Source organism: Aythya ferina (assembly GCF_964211825.1).
Source record: "Aythya ferina genome assembly, chromosome: 7".
NCBI lineage: Eukaryota > Metazoa > Chordata > Aves > Anseriformes > Anatidae > Aythya > Aythya ferina.
In genome coordinates, this window is record NC_140302.1 from 35,609,402 (window position 1) to 35,624,401 (window position 15,000).

The 15,000-nt window shown below is 44.3% G+C and overlaps 1 long non-coding RNA gene across 1 annotated transcript in view; it reads left to right on the top strand.

The window, feature by feature from the left end:
* The window catches only part of LOC311440171, a 76,051-nt gene that overhangs the window by 36,724 nt on the left and 24,327 nt on the right, over nt 1-15,000 (top strand). Inside the window, exon 2 of the long non-coding RNA XR_014695248.1 lies at nt 14,605-14,717. This is a non-coding gene — a long non-coding RNA (uncharacterized lncRNA). The remainder of the gene's footprint in view (nt 1-14,604; nt 14,718-15,000) is intronic.

Genomic DNA, 15,000 nt, shown 5'->3' on the forward strand with positions numbered 1-15,000 from the left:
CACGCATAGACCCAGGCAGGGTGTTTCTGGAGCAGGGCAGTGCACATTTTGTCCTTGCCAGGGCTTCTTGCAGCTCTGTCTGGGTGACTGCAGAGCTGTTCTCGCTGGGCTTTGCAACTGGATCGAAGCACCCAGTAAATGGGTGCAACCACTCTCCCTCCCCGTTTGCCATCACACCCTTCCTGATGAGGGCTGTTGTTGGTTGGGGGGCACTTTTTCTTTTTCCCCTCTCCCTAACTGAGAGAGGGGAAAAGAACTGAAAACCCGAGTGTCTTCCTGGCAGCTTCTCGCATGACTTTCCAGGCTCGCTCACCTTGTTTTCTCCCCCAAGCAGGATATTTTGTCCTTGGTACTTGGCTTCCCAAGCAAGGCAGAGAAGACATCCACATATTCCCTACACCATTTTTCTCTTTAGTGGATATTAGCAGATGTGCTTCCAGCAGACTGGCTAAGCACAAACAGGCTTTTAGACTGACAGGTTCATGAACCAGGCGCTCCCCTACCCTGCGCTCCTTGCCAGCCTCGGGGTGCCCCAGCCCTCCGCACCGCCCTGCTCCGACAGCCTCCAAATATCCCTCTCCCAAGGGCATCTGCTGATGGATTGATTTTTTTTCCCTTTTTCTTTTTTTCCTCCTTGCTGCCCACTAACTGCTGCTTGTAAGTGCTTGTGCTGCGGTGCCGCTGCCGAGGCTCACTTGCTGCTCCCAGATAAGCGCGCTAATCCTTTGTCTTGTGCACCGGGATAAGGCACCAACCCTTACAGCAGCACAGCTGCATTTTTCTGAGTTTCCTTTTCAGAGCTTCCCTTGGCCCATCGCCTCTTCATGCCTGCTCCCTTAATGGATTAGCTGGACTTGAAGGAAAATCCTCCGTTAACAATAGCGAGGAACCGTGTGGTTCTCGGTCCACCTAAGGAGAGGAGCCAACGTTATTTTCTGCTACCAGCGAATCTGCTCAGTCGTTTTGATCCGATTTCTCTCTTCTTGATTTTGATATCTCTACAAAAGCCTTCGCAGATTGGGAAGGAAAAAAACCCAAAGCCTCCAGTTTTCGTTCGTTCATTTTTCTTTCTAGCTTTCCCCTCTTTTCCTTCCCCCTCCCTCAAGCTGCTGAGGAGGCCTCATGGAAGAGAAACTAAATCGCTCTCCTCTTGCTTTGGGCTGTTTTTCATCACTTCTTCTGTGTGCTTCCTGACCCCAGAAAGCAGGCTTAAGTTGCTACATTCCTCCTCCCTCACCATACCAGAGACACAGTTCCTCCAGTTTCAGCAGATGTGCCAAAGGTACTCTGTTCTCCCTCGAGCATAACTCCGAATTTGGCAAAAGCAATGCTTGGAGACTTTCCAGGAAAATGTTTTTGTCTTGAAAATGACTTTTTTTGTGTGTGTCCAGAAAGTAATTTACTTGAGCTTGAAATGTTTTGTTTGAAACATCTCAGGTTTGACAAAACTCTTGGAAATCCAGTTTTCTTAATTTTTGAAGGGAGCACTCACCAAACTCCAGATGTTTTCACATTGACCAGCTCTCTGCAAATGGGTGGCCAAGTCAGGGGCATTATTGTTTCTCTCAGCCTTCTCTGTAGCAGAAAGCATAAACAGTGACACTGAAAAAAACACCACTTAACCTGAGCTGTTGGTACTCCATGATCCTTCTCTTTGTCCAGAAAGTTTTTTTGGGGAAAATAAAACCTGTATGTCTGTGTACTTGTCTGTGGGTGCATGTGTGAGCAAATACATGGATAGGAAGCTGGAAATCCTGCTTCCTTTGACCTGTGTTAGAGGTTTCTGAAGCACAGCTAGTACAGAGTCAGGAGAGCAAGCTTTAGGCTTTGCAAAAAGCATTGAATTGTTGTGAAACTCTGTGATGATGAACACAAGGAGAATTTCTGCCACTTGTCCTTTGCATCCATCCTGTATCCTTCTCGAGTCAGCTCATAACAAATTCTTCTTCTTTCGTATAAAAAGTGGAATGTGCATACTTGTGGCCCTTCCACCTGGGAAGAGGAGGAGGTCACACAGTGGGTCAAGGCTGTGGGGTGGCTTTCGCCTGGGGAACAGGTATAGTACAGGTGCTGGGCTGTTGAGATGGACAGCCCAGGACAGCCCCACGCCATCCCTTGTGCAATCATGCTTAATTCTTGGTTCTCAGTCTCTGAAAAAATGACCAAGTAGCAGTAAATTAAAACACAGGAGGAAAAAACAGTGCATATATGGACAGTATTTCAAATACTGATCTTTTTGGAGCTCAGAAATGAAGCTGGTGTGACAGCCCTCCCTGGAGATGCCCATTCCCTGGGCTTGGTGTTTGAGTAAGGTCCTGTGCCTTCCTTCTTTCACTGTTGGAGTGAACTTGGGAGAAACCATTGGCCCATTCCTTATTTTGGAATGGATATTACAGACCAGAAAAGCTGCTGAGGGGTGACCAGAAAAACATGGGAAAACCAGGTGGTGTCTGGTGCAACGTGCTGCTGAGCTTTTAATACTTCATGCAATGCTTTGGGTTTAATGAGTGACTGGTTCCCCACAAAACAATGTCACCAAAAAGTGCTCTCCATCCTCCAACCAAGCATCACGTGATGGCGAAGTCTGGGATAAGATCTCATTTAAATTTGCAATCATGCTTTTATGAGGTGAAATACTAGCGTCAATTGTTAATCCCTTGCACGTCATAGGGAGTCCTTAATTTGTTTAAGGTTATTTCCAAGTGCAGAACCCTGGGCCCAGCTCCTCCTGCAGGGTGCACTGGAGAGAGCGCATCAGGGTGCCGGTGTTGGGTTTGAAAGCTGTGGCGATGGCTGTAGGACTCGGTTGGAAGGCAGCACACAGATATATCACAATTACACTTTTCTGAGACTGGAAATGCTGGGTAATTGTCTTTCCCTGCCAGTGTGCTCAGGGCGCTTTACAACAATAAATTTCACCAGGAGTGCTAAAAACCAGAAAGCACAACGACAGGAAGCCTGCTGCTGCAAAAATGCAAAGCGGGGTGGAAAAGACAGGGCCAGGGGAGGCGATGCCACCTGCCTGCTCCTGGTGTCACCTGTGAGGCTTCAGCACGGTGAGAGGGCTCGGGGCTGAGCATCGACTGAGAGGAGGGACGAGCTTCCCACTGCAGCCAAGGAAAAACTGTGTGCCTATCAGAAAGGTGATGGGCAGGCAGCTGTTGACCCCTAGGGAGCAACAGAGGACAAATATCCTTGAAAGGAAATTAAAAAAATAATCTGCAGGGAAGCTGTGCCAGCACTGCTGGAAGTGCTGCTTGCTGCTGCACTGTGGATCTGAGCATCCGCACAAGCCTCCCATGGAAGGACATCTATCATCTTCCATCCTGTGGTTAGAAAACACGCTTCTTGCTCAGAAGCTAGCTGGAGGAAGATGTGACAGGCTCAGCGCCTGGCTCGCTGCAGACCATTCTCTGCAGGAGGAGGAGGATGGATCTGCCCTCTACTCCCCTCCAGCGGGGCAGGGGTTGATGCAAATCCTTCCCCCAGGTGCTTGCACCTGTTGTTCGAGGCATGTGCTATATCAGGGCCCTGATCTCATGGGGGCTCAATAATAGCAGAATCCACAAATAATAAGAATATAATCAGAAGTGGACAAGAGAGGGTAGCTGGATAGTTTGCAGTGGCCATTAGATAGCTGAGTTTGCTCTTTGTACTTCGGAGGCATCCATAATTAAAACATACTTTCCGTAACCCTATCTTCTGGTAGATTTGATTTTTAGGAAGGGAAAATGTCACTAAATCATTATTATTCATGTGACAAATCCTGAAGGGTAAATTTTTTTTAAACACCACCTCTATCAGTCTCTCCCATGTCACCTAACTTTTATGCAATAACACTGTTCCCTTAGAGATACCGTATAAAATATCTCTCACTTCCCAATATTATTCATAGAATTCCCATTATAGAACATTGAAAACCCAGATTAGAAGAGTACAAGAATATTTTATGACCAGTTTGAAAATGCTGTTACTGCTGCAATAAATTAAGAAGTTAAATTACTCCCACATTGAGTATTGATATACTGTGCATGGCAGAAAAATTCCTTTGAAATATACTGTACAATACATATAGAGAAATTCCAGCCCTTTTGATGGCTGCAGTGTGACTGCCAGCAAAGCGATTTGTGTGTACAGGGGGGTGGGGGACTGGTATGCCAAGTCTGGTCTTTAAAGCAACGAGTTGAGCAAGGGTAAAACTAGAATTGTAAAATATTGTATGGTTAATTGCCAATGCTAGGATGTTGCATTTATTGGCCAAGCCTCCATTCTTCATTCTTCTCACATCCAGTCTTCACGAGCTGTACCTGCATGGATGAAATATATCGTGGACCAGCGGACACAATTTCCCTTAACATGATTGCTCTTGCATATATCTGCACAGACATATATATGCGGGCTTTACCTGACCATGGGAAGACTGGGTGTGTGATGCGTCTATGCATCTTTTTTATTATTATTATTTTTTATTTTGTTTGCCTGAACAGTTGTTTGAACTGAAAACTTTGACTGTCAAAGAAAAAGCAGAAAAAATAGAAATGTTGGGTCCAGTCTGGTGGGTGAGCTGCAGTTGCTTTGTACGTTTAGATACAGAGATGTTTGACAAATTAATGAAATCAACTGTTAAGCCATATTTAGTTGTGTGCGTTACCGGAGTGATGTAAAGCTACCAGAGTGTGGCAGTCATTTTTGATGCAGTTATCTTTGAATTTATGTGCACAAATCCTTTTTTTTTTTTTTTTTTCCTTCCCCATTTATAAAGCTTCAAATATAACATATTGCAATGGGAACTATATGTATACAAAGTGGTTGTTGGAACTTCAAGTAATATCTGATCTTTCTTATTTATTTTCACATGTTGCCTGTTGTGCACAGAGAGCAGCACTTTATTAAGCAAAATAATTGGAGACATTTGCCTGTTAGACTAAATTGGCAACCAAATCGCCTATTTTGCAAAATGTAACAAAAGAGCCCTCTTACACATTTTGCAAGGAAATCAAAACAGAGCTGCTGCTAAGCAGTGTAAGCAGCTTATTCAGTTTTGCCAAGAACCTGGCAAATCCAGTAGTTAAGTTTACAATAATAATTACAGTGTATTTTGCTGATTGCGATATTCTGGCCCAAAAGTGACTATTTAACTAAGTTGGCCGCGGCACCAAGTGCACACAAGTAATGTGATCTATTTATTAACAGTTGCTTTTCATGAGCGTGTCCTTTCAGAATTGCCTTGTTATTCCACAACACGGGGGGAGCCAGGCTTTCAGCAAGAGTCGTTTAGACAAAACAGAGAAGCGAGGAGTTATTTAAAAGCAAGGTGCATGAGTACCTCCTTGTAGAGGTTGCTCTTGTGGGTTTTCTTTTCCAAGGAAAGCACGCTGATGGGGGGGCAGGAGCAGAATAACAAGTTTTTCCCCAGTTGCGCTGCAGCGTTCGCCCAAAGCTAAGCAGGAGCTTTCTTTAAAGCTCGAAGCTGAAACCCTTGACTTGTGCACTGGGCTCGGTGCTTCGCAGCCTCAGCCCAGCTGGGGACCTCCCTGACACTGGTGTGGCTCAGGCCGCCACCAAGGCGTGAGCGGAGTTGATCCGCAGCCCAAGACAGCCCGGCTGATGCCGCGCTGCCCAGAGCTACTTATCTTCATGTATAATCATGTAGCAGATCATGTATTCATTTGTGTTATTAAATAAAGACTAACAGAGTCGTACACCCAGCAGAGCATAAGGAATGCACAAAGGATCATGGGTTCCCGGCATTCCCCGCTCCCTCTTGGAAAGCCGCTGACTCACTCCCCGAGCAATCAGCGTTGTGTGCCATTACAAATGGGGTGGTTAATAGGCCTGCATCCATTATCATTAGTGCATCTCAGCACGCAGGTACATGATGGGTCCTGCCAGCGCATTTGCTCCAGCTCACTGAGCCAGGGGCCATGCTCCATTGCAAATGAGGATGAGGAACACCTGCTCCAGGGTTTTTCGGCAGACCGGAGTCATCCTTCACATCTCATGCAACACTTGTTCTGTCAGAATGCAATGCTGGCACCGGCCGGAGCGGTGGTGTGCCAGGCGTCCGACGAAAGATTATAGACTTCCCTGTGGTCTTCTGCTCAAGTTCAGCTTTGAATTTTTTCAAAGAAACCTTTTAAAAATTTATCAATTTCATATTAGGCATTCAGTCATTATGTTAAGGGTTTAAAAATAAAGATGAAAAAAAAACTTTGCTTCAGAAATTAACTTTTTTTTTTTTTTGGCAATTAGAATGGGAGCATAAAATATTTATTGAGTCTGATAATTTTATTCACAGTGCTGAGTGCTGGCTGGTTTGATATGTTTTCTGAGAGAGATTTTATTTTGGGAAAATAAGCCTTGCGATTTATTTATTTATTTTTTTTCCCCCCAGCCTTCTGCAACCATTGACGGTGTTTGTGGGATTTTCATTTTAATTGTCTGCACTGGCTGACCCGAGATGCGATATTAGACACTACCCAAAAGGGGGGGAATCTGACAAAATGTTGCTGTGAAGGTGCATGCCTTTCCATCCCGAAGCCTCTGCTCTGGCCGCCTTCCAGAGCCAGGACAAAGGCTCTCCTCATCCACTCCAAAAGGCACAGTGTTGGCTGCCAGCCCCAGGCTAGCTTATTCTAGGCACTGGGAACCAAAATTAAGGCAGGCAAAAATGGTTGTAATTTTAAAAAGCAGCTCCTGAGGTTTGCAAATGACACTGAAAGACACGGTGAAGGTAGCAGCGGTGCAGCCTGCTGTCCCCTTCTGGTGTCCCTGTCCTCTGTGATGGGGACCTTGTGGCCAAATCCTCTCAGTGCCCAAAAGTGCAGGCCAGAGGCAGGCACAGGAATGTGTCCCCCTCGTGTAGGACCTTTCCATGCTAGGAAGAGGTCTCCCTACTGCTTTCCGTGGAAGGCAGCTCATGTCCTCCTGTGCCATTGCATCACCTCCTCCTGGGCCGAGCTGGGGCTGTGGCCTCTGCAGCTGCTTTCTGCCCACTTAACGGTGTGCTCAGTGTACCAGTACAGGGGCAGGAGGACAGCCACTGCTGTACCAGGTGCTGTGATACTTCACTGCCATGCACTTCTGGCCTACTGCATTGTCAGGCACTTCAGGCCTGCTGTCATCCTCCCCTCCCAGGCAAGCCGCAGAAATGGGTCTTTTTTCTTCACTACTCCTGAAATGCAGGCCTGAGTCGTGGCTTGGATAAGGACCCAGCTAGGAAATTCCTGTTTGTTTGTTCTAACTTTGCTTCCCTCAAAAACATGATCGCCGTTCCCCCTCTCCACCCAGCCCCTCCCCTCCGAAGAGGTCTTTGGTTCTGCTTTGAGAGCCTCCAAGAAAATGACAGCTCTTTGATTTCTGCAGGAAGCCTTGTCTGGTGGAATACAGGTTTCCACAGTGATAAAATTACACTGGAGGTTAGAGGTCTGCTGCTCTGCTTCTCTGGCAAGAATGTGGAGTCCTCAGTTTGATCAGTAAATATTAAAGGCTTGTACCTTGGGATACAAAGTCTTATCTTTGCTTTATGCTCAGGAACTACCGAAAAATTACTCCTGGGATCCATCCTTTTGGCCATTATGAACTTTGACACTCAAATGAAATCTTGGACATTAGTTCTCAAGGTGCTTCTCAGTCTGTCTCGGGTTTGGGTTCCTTGGCCACTCCCATCAAAGGGAATCTGTCATTGTGCTTTATTTTGTGTGTGTTTTTATTTTATTTTTCTCTATTTGTGTACTTCTTTCTGCTCATCTCTCCTTATCTGAGGAGTATGAGCTATGGGAAAGGTTGGACTTTTTATTTTTATTTTTATTTTTATTATTTTTTTTTTTATTTTTTTGCCATGGGCTTCTCCCTGATGGGACTGGAGCTTACATGTTCCCCAGCTGTGTCAGAGGGGAGTCATTTCCAGACTATTCCATTAGATTAACATTTTAGTCAGTTTAAGCAGACTTGGTCTTGGGCACATAATGATAAAGGCTTCCATGTTGGTCCTGCATCCACGATCCCCTTCAATTAGGAATTTGTGTGGAAAAAAAAATCCCTCTCTGGTACCACGACCTGACTGCATGGCTTTTTGTCATCAAAATGAAAGAGTCAGCTCAACCAGTAATGAGAAATACTGTTCTGTGGTATGACTGGAAGGGGTCCTACATGCCTCGTGTTTCCAGAGGACGAGGGCAGCCTCTGCTAGCCTAAATGAGGAAGGGAGACAAGAAAGCTTCTGAAAGCTTCCTTTGGGTCTGTGAGTTTTACGCCCTACTAATCAGTGCAAAGGAGATCTGCTCATGGTGATGCTGTACCTAAGCTGTTTCACTGAAACCACCTTCCTGATCCAATTTGGTGCATGGAGTTTGTCACCACCGAGGCAACAGGTCAATACTCACTTGATCATCTTATTTCCAGGTTCATGAGTCTAAGACAGTTAATGAGACTGTCCCCAAGGCAGATTTAAAGTGCATGTCAAATATGTGATGCCTGGACAAAATGACCTGACTAATAGGTCTGAGACTCTACTGGGGACTTCACACTCAGGTCCTGAAGTTTTCTTATGAGTCGGTGAAACAAATATACTGTAAGAAGGATTATTGTGAATGTTATGGCTTAGAGACTTATGCTAAACTTCTGATATCACTGTGTTTTGTTTTTATAGTCTCCACATTATTAAGCAGGAATATTCTGTCTTCTTTTATCCTCCCAGCATGGAAGAGCTACATCAGAAGGTGTTTAGGGCTATGCTGCACCAAATGCCCTTGGATTGCTAATGGGGATGTCTCTGCCTTCCCCAGGGGTCTGTGTGTTGGTCACTACTGATTCAGTATCATGCACATAAAAAAGTTGCATGTTGCTTTTTGTAAATTTTACTGAAGAAGATAAAAAACCTTTTTTTTTTTTTTTTTTTTTTTTTTCACTAGAAGTAATTATGACACCTTTTGTTCTGTAATATAATTGAGCAAAACTGCAGAGGAAAGAGCTGTCCTATGAGGTCAGAGGGGCAGCCCATACAGACCAGTACTGTCTTGTAGACTGTTATGGGGTCTACAATGGATGCATAGGAAAAAACATGCAAAGGGAGCAAATACGGAGTCGTCTTTCCAGTAGCCTATTTGCGATGAATAGTTTGGGAAACAAGATAGTTTAAATTGCATTTCATACACACAAACTAACATTTATTCTTTCTGTGGTTTAAGGCATCTGTGCCTTTTGAAGTATTCGGTTTTGGTGGGGCTTTTGCTTATGTACCGTCAATGCTTTTATTCTAACTTTCATCCATACACCGAGAGTTGCTCAAAGATTATGTTGCTACAACATTGATCCTGGAGGTGCCAAATCTCCACGCATTCAGAGGGACTGAAGCTTCCGAGAAAAAGCTGTTCACAGAGGTGACAATAACACAGAAGACAGTACATGGTTGATGCAGGCTGGATATTATAGTTGGACGTGTGAATAGGGAAAATGGGCTAGGTTTGGACTTTTTACAGAATAACCCTGCAACAGTTGGGAAGATGCCTGGAAGATGCCTTCTAAATATATCTTCTTTAGATATAAGAAGATATATCTAAATTATATCTATCTATCTATCTATCTATCTATATAAAAATTAGATATATATAAATTAGATATATCTAGCTTAGATATTTAGATATATCTAATTTAGATATACCTTCTATATTTTATATCTATATCTTCTATATCTTCTTTAGATATAAAGCACTAAGACAAAAAGACCAACTTGGAAAACTTGTTGTCAGGGATTCAGTATTTCCATCTTGATAGCTTCTACATAAAAGAAGAGGAAAGAGAGGTTAAGATACGGAGTGTTACCAGCTTGCTTAGCACAAACACTATGGAAAATGCTGCTTTTGAAATTGCTGCAAGTTTGAATCATTTTCTTCTGTCTAGATGAAATGCAACCCATTAATTTGGAGTGCAAAGTTAATTTTGTAACATAAACATTGAAACGTTTATATATTTGTAAGTGTTATCAGATTTAGGCCTTTGTTCAGCTATGTGCTTAAGATAGCCTTGAAGCTTGGGTTATGTTTACATGCTTTGCTGATTATGAATACACTTAAATATGGGTTTGCAAAATTACAACTCCATTGGTATGTCAAACAAACAGTCCCCCTCCTCCTCTTTGGTATACTTCTTATGGATAGACTTTGCTGTATGTATCTGCAAGCTAAAGAAGTGGCTGAATCGGATTTGGACATTCAGAATTTATACAATTTCTGCCCTCCTTTCTTACATGTTGCTGCAGCTCTGACCTGCGGTGACCCGTTCTTTCATCCTGGCACTGGGCTGTCCACCTCCAGCCGCTGCCGTTTGTGGCAGCGAGGATTGACTCCGTGACATGATAGGCAGCTCTGAAACTAAGCCTCTGGAGGGGCATTGCTTGTGCATTAACCCACTTTGCTATCCAGCCTTGTCGTGATACATTTTTAAAGCACTATTTTTTTTTTAATTGAAAAGAAGAAAATCACCCTATATTTGGAAAATAAAATTAAAAAATCACACAATGAACTAGATGGTACTGACAGAACTTAAAGTCAAAGGGGGTTGGTGTATGCACATTGCAGTGTATCACCGCTGATCACTGCCAAGCACATTAAAACTGCCTTGCAGATTTTGTTGCTGTCTTAGGACTGCAATTTGGAGACCTACATAGCATGTCCTCCTGCTCCGCCTTCCAGATGTGGTGTGATGAGTGGTCTCGGTGAAGTTCTGACTTTTATGGGAGCTGTTCAGATGTGTAGGGTTAGGCAGGGACGAGAGCATCCTGCTGTGTTAAGGTGCAGGGAGCTGGGTCCAGCCAGGGCGTTATCCTCCTCACTGTGTGACAACATAACATATTCTCATCTGCAAAAAAGCCAAAATGAGGTTTTGGCTAGAGGAACTAATGTGATACTTGGCTGTTCAAACACTGGTTCCTCTATTTTTTTTTTTTCCTTCACTTTCTCTCCTCCCTCCCCCACAGTTAGATGGTTACAGGATAACACACAATATTTAACACTGGATTTCAATGCTCAGTTCTGCTTAGATTTTCTCCTGCCTTTGGCTGGACAATGGGCTCTTTTGCCAAATGCAAAGCGAGCTGAGATGGCACCATCTCCTGCCCGTGCTCGCCCTCGTGCCAGCGCAGCACTCTGGTTTTGTCAAACATGTGAAAAGAGGCTAGTCTGAAACAAGTAAGCTCTTATTTATACTTGTGGCCTCATCAGGATTTGAATCGAAGTCTCCAGAGATGCCCTCCAGCTTCCTTAAATTTCATTTTTTTATAATGAAGATAATTTTGAGTTTTACAAGCACCGAAATGTCTAAAACTAATAAACATTTTATACATGTGTCAAAAGATGCTTAAAAAGCAGCCAAACCATGTTTTTTTAACAACTGGGGAGGGGAGCAGCGAAAAAAGAAAATCCACCATGCACTCCTTGTTTGCCAAATTCCTGCAGCCTGAGCAAATTTTTACAGATGAGTTATAAACCCCAGACTAATGGAGCTTTAATGGAAGTGCTGACACTCCCCAAAGCCGAGCGGTGCAGGAGTACTACTACGACTCCAACACCTCTTCCTGCAAAGCCACCCATGTGTCCCTCTGTCCACACCAGGGGAATGAAAACACAGGGAGCTCGCTCCTCTTTCTCCTGCCTGCTTCAGGAAGGATTTTGGCAAGCCATCCCGGCAGCCCGCAGGGAACCACGACACAAAGAGCGGCTATCAGTGCAAAGCCGAGTGGCGGCAGAGGCCGTGCAGCCTCACCGGACCCCACTTCAAACACAGCGCAGGGCTTAGGGAAAATACTCTTAGGGTAATCATCCAAGAGCTATATTTATCTCTGCTTGGAAATCCTCTGCCGCTTATTGATTCTTTGATGTTTTGGAGAGATGAAGATATTTGCACCGAATAGATGGCGTGGTTTGGTTTGTGAGCATTGTTTCATTCTAAAAAGAAGGATCTGTGGGATAGTTCTGTGTACAGGCATGCATTCCTGCTGATAGATCCGTGTGTGTGTGTGTATACATGTACATAAAGTAACGCCTTGCTGAGTATCCCACAGTTGGCTTACTTTTATCACCAGCTCTGCCATAAAAAGTCCAATTTTAATAATCAAATTAGAGCCAACGAAAACCTGTACAGGTGAGAGGAAATCTGTGAGCGTGATCAAAACCACGTTTCTGATCCAGGACGAAATAGCAGGCTACAGGGAGGTACATCTGTAAATTATACAGGAAGCTTTCTTCAGCAACTGATTCACCCTGACAGTTTTACTGGAGTATATGAAAATTAGTATTAAAGATGTGATATGTAGGCTTCTTTCCAGGAATTCCAATCTGGTTTCAATAAAATGAAAACACTGATTGGAAGTGAAGTTGCCTTCCGGTTTTGCCTTTGGCTATTATGTGTTCATTCGTGAAATGACTGAATTCCACAACTACTTTTAATATTCACCTTTTGAGTTCATCTCCCGTACTGGACACATTGGAATGATTAAAATAGCACTGCCTCCTGAAGCCGGATTCTCTTTAATTTGAAACAGCCTAGGTGCCGAGGAAAAAAAAATAATAGAAAAAAATGAATGCTCTGTTAAGTCCATTCTTTCTTAGCATCAAGTTGCCTCACTGCCCGTTTTGGGTAGAATACTAATAAAGAAGTGGCTTCTAGATGAAACAGCCAGTGCTTCCTGAATAGATATGCAAGGGAAGCCTGAAGTTCCCTGCTCCCTATCCCAGGCTGCTGCTGCTGATGGTGTGCGCTGGCCGCATGCTTTGGGTGCTCCTCGCTGTGGTGGAGCATCCTGGCATGCCTGGGAAATGGGCATGGGACAGGGGCTGGGGGCAGCCAGCAGAAGCCCTGCAATGCAAACTGTTGCGTGTTAGCTCGTTGTGCAAAACGGCATTTGAATCCTAAACTTGTGGGGGATTTTGCCTGCCAGATGAGCAGACTAGCTTCTTGCAGAGCATGAGTGATTTTATGTGTTGAATAGCTCATAAAGAAATCAAAATTCTCATGTATTTGCTAACACCTTCCAGACCACGCTTGGTGTTTTGGGCAATAGCATCTTAGGGATGGAAAAACTGACGGAGCTGGGCTCGGGAAGGTCCCGGGAGGAGGTGGTGAGGCAAGCTGCGGTCCTTGTGGCATCCAAGGCACCCCTGGCGCAGATGGCTTTGGGGCTTGCCATGAAGTACGGGTAGTTGGTTCAATGAGTGAGCTTCCCTCATTTTTAACATGGGGAGGTTGGCAGTAATGCTGATGAGAGTGACCTGCTCGTAGAGCTCCCTGGAGGCCTGCATTACCTGGGGAAAACCTGAGAAGACCCACATGTATCGTGCCCCTCTTCTTCCCTGTGCCCTACTTGTCTGTGCAGCGTTCCCTCTGGGGACATGAGCCCAGACCTCAGCATCCTCTTTTTGGGCTGTTCAAGGGGACGTTTACTCCTTGGCACCAGTGGAGGTCCCGACCCCGTGCACCACCATGCCTGACCTGAACCATTGTGGACTAGAAGGACACCGATAATAAATAGCGGTATTGCAAACTTCAGCACCTCCACGGAACAAAGGAAAGCCCAGGGAAGTAATTTCAGCCTCTGTACTCAGTCACCTATCTGGCAACCTCTGCAATGAGCATTCTGGCAAGTTATATTGCTGAGGGAGAGCCTGACTTTCTGCAGTTGTCCACGGCAATCTTTGATTAAATTTTGTTACTGTTACTTAGACATCCGCTCCTGATGCGCTTACCATATTTTGCAAAGAGAAGGTCTCTGTGAATTGAAAATTTCTGGTTATGTGCATTCAAGGTCATGCATAAAACAGTGTTTAGGATCATGGAAAGTTGAAGAATTTAATCAAAATGCTGTTCTGTAGGTTAGTGTGTTTGGTAAGATTAGGAGGGGCACCAATAATGCTGTCAATGTGGAGCTCATTTGAACACTTTTGAATTATTGAGCTTGGGAGCAAACCTCAGCACAGCTTAAATTGACAGTTTTCAACAGCACTGTTGGCACCAGAAGTTCCTGACAGTTCCTCTTCCATGCCGGAGAGGAATAAAACTGCAGTAAACCTCCAGACCAAAAGTATGGTGTACTTTAGGGCAAACAGAGCACTTCCAGAATCTGAAAATCAGCCTTTTTGCACCGTTAAGTGCTGCCAGAAAGAGGTAGCACAGCAGCCCTAACTCCAAGCTGAAAAAAAATTAATATATATATATATATAATAAAAAAATAAAAAATAAGAGTAGAGATTTGAAAAATGCTTGAAGTGCACTCAGTGGAATGGAGCATGGTGAAGCTGCAGTTCCTCCATCTGGCTTCAGGTGGCTGCTCTGCACCACGGGTCCCAACCCAAGCCCATGGGACACTGTGGACTGGCTGTGGGAGATGGGGCTGTGGTGGGATGGGTGGCTGGGGGGCCTGAGCCACCTTCCAGGGGACTTCACCTGATCCAGCGGCACCAGAAGTGCTACCAGCCCCCTGAACTCACCCCTTCAACACCTTGTATGGGGAAGGAGGTTGAAAAAAAATAAAACGACCCGTGTTTTGCAGAAATACTGTGTAGGACTGAATGTAGTCTCTCTAACATGTTTTCACTTTTGTTGTCTATTTAGTTGGTGAAGACAACCTCCAGACCAGCCGTCACAGAGATTCAGTGTGTGTTTGATGTGCTGCCCTTGTGACTCCAGAATTGCTGGATCAGCCTGAAAAATTTAAGAGTATTGAGGTACCCAAGACTCTTTTCCTCCTTTGAAACAATCCCATTCTGTAATTAAAGTTAATTTAGAGAATGAATTAAATTCAACGTACATAAGTTAGTATATGTGTTAATATTTAATGTGCATATTAAATATATAGATGGTCTCAGCCATGAATATGCTCATGACCTTAGTCCTAAACATCCTCCCTTTGCCTCAAATGAAACACAGTATTATTTCTTTTTATTGATTTAACTTTATAATTGCTTTATAAATTCTGAGATTATTTTGTCAAACTTCACTGTTCTGGTG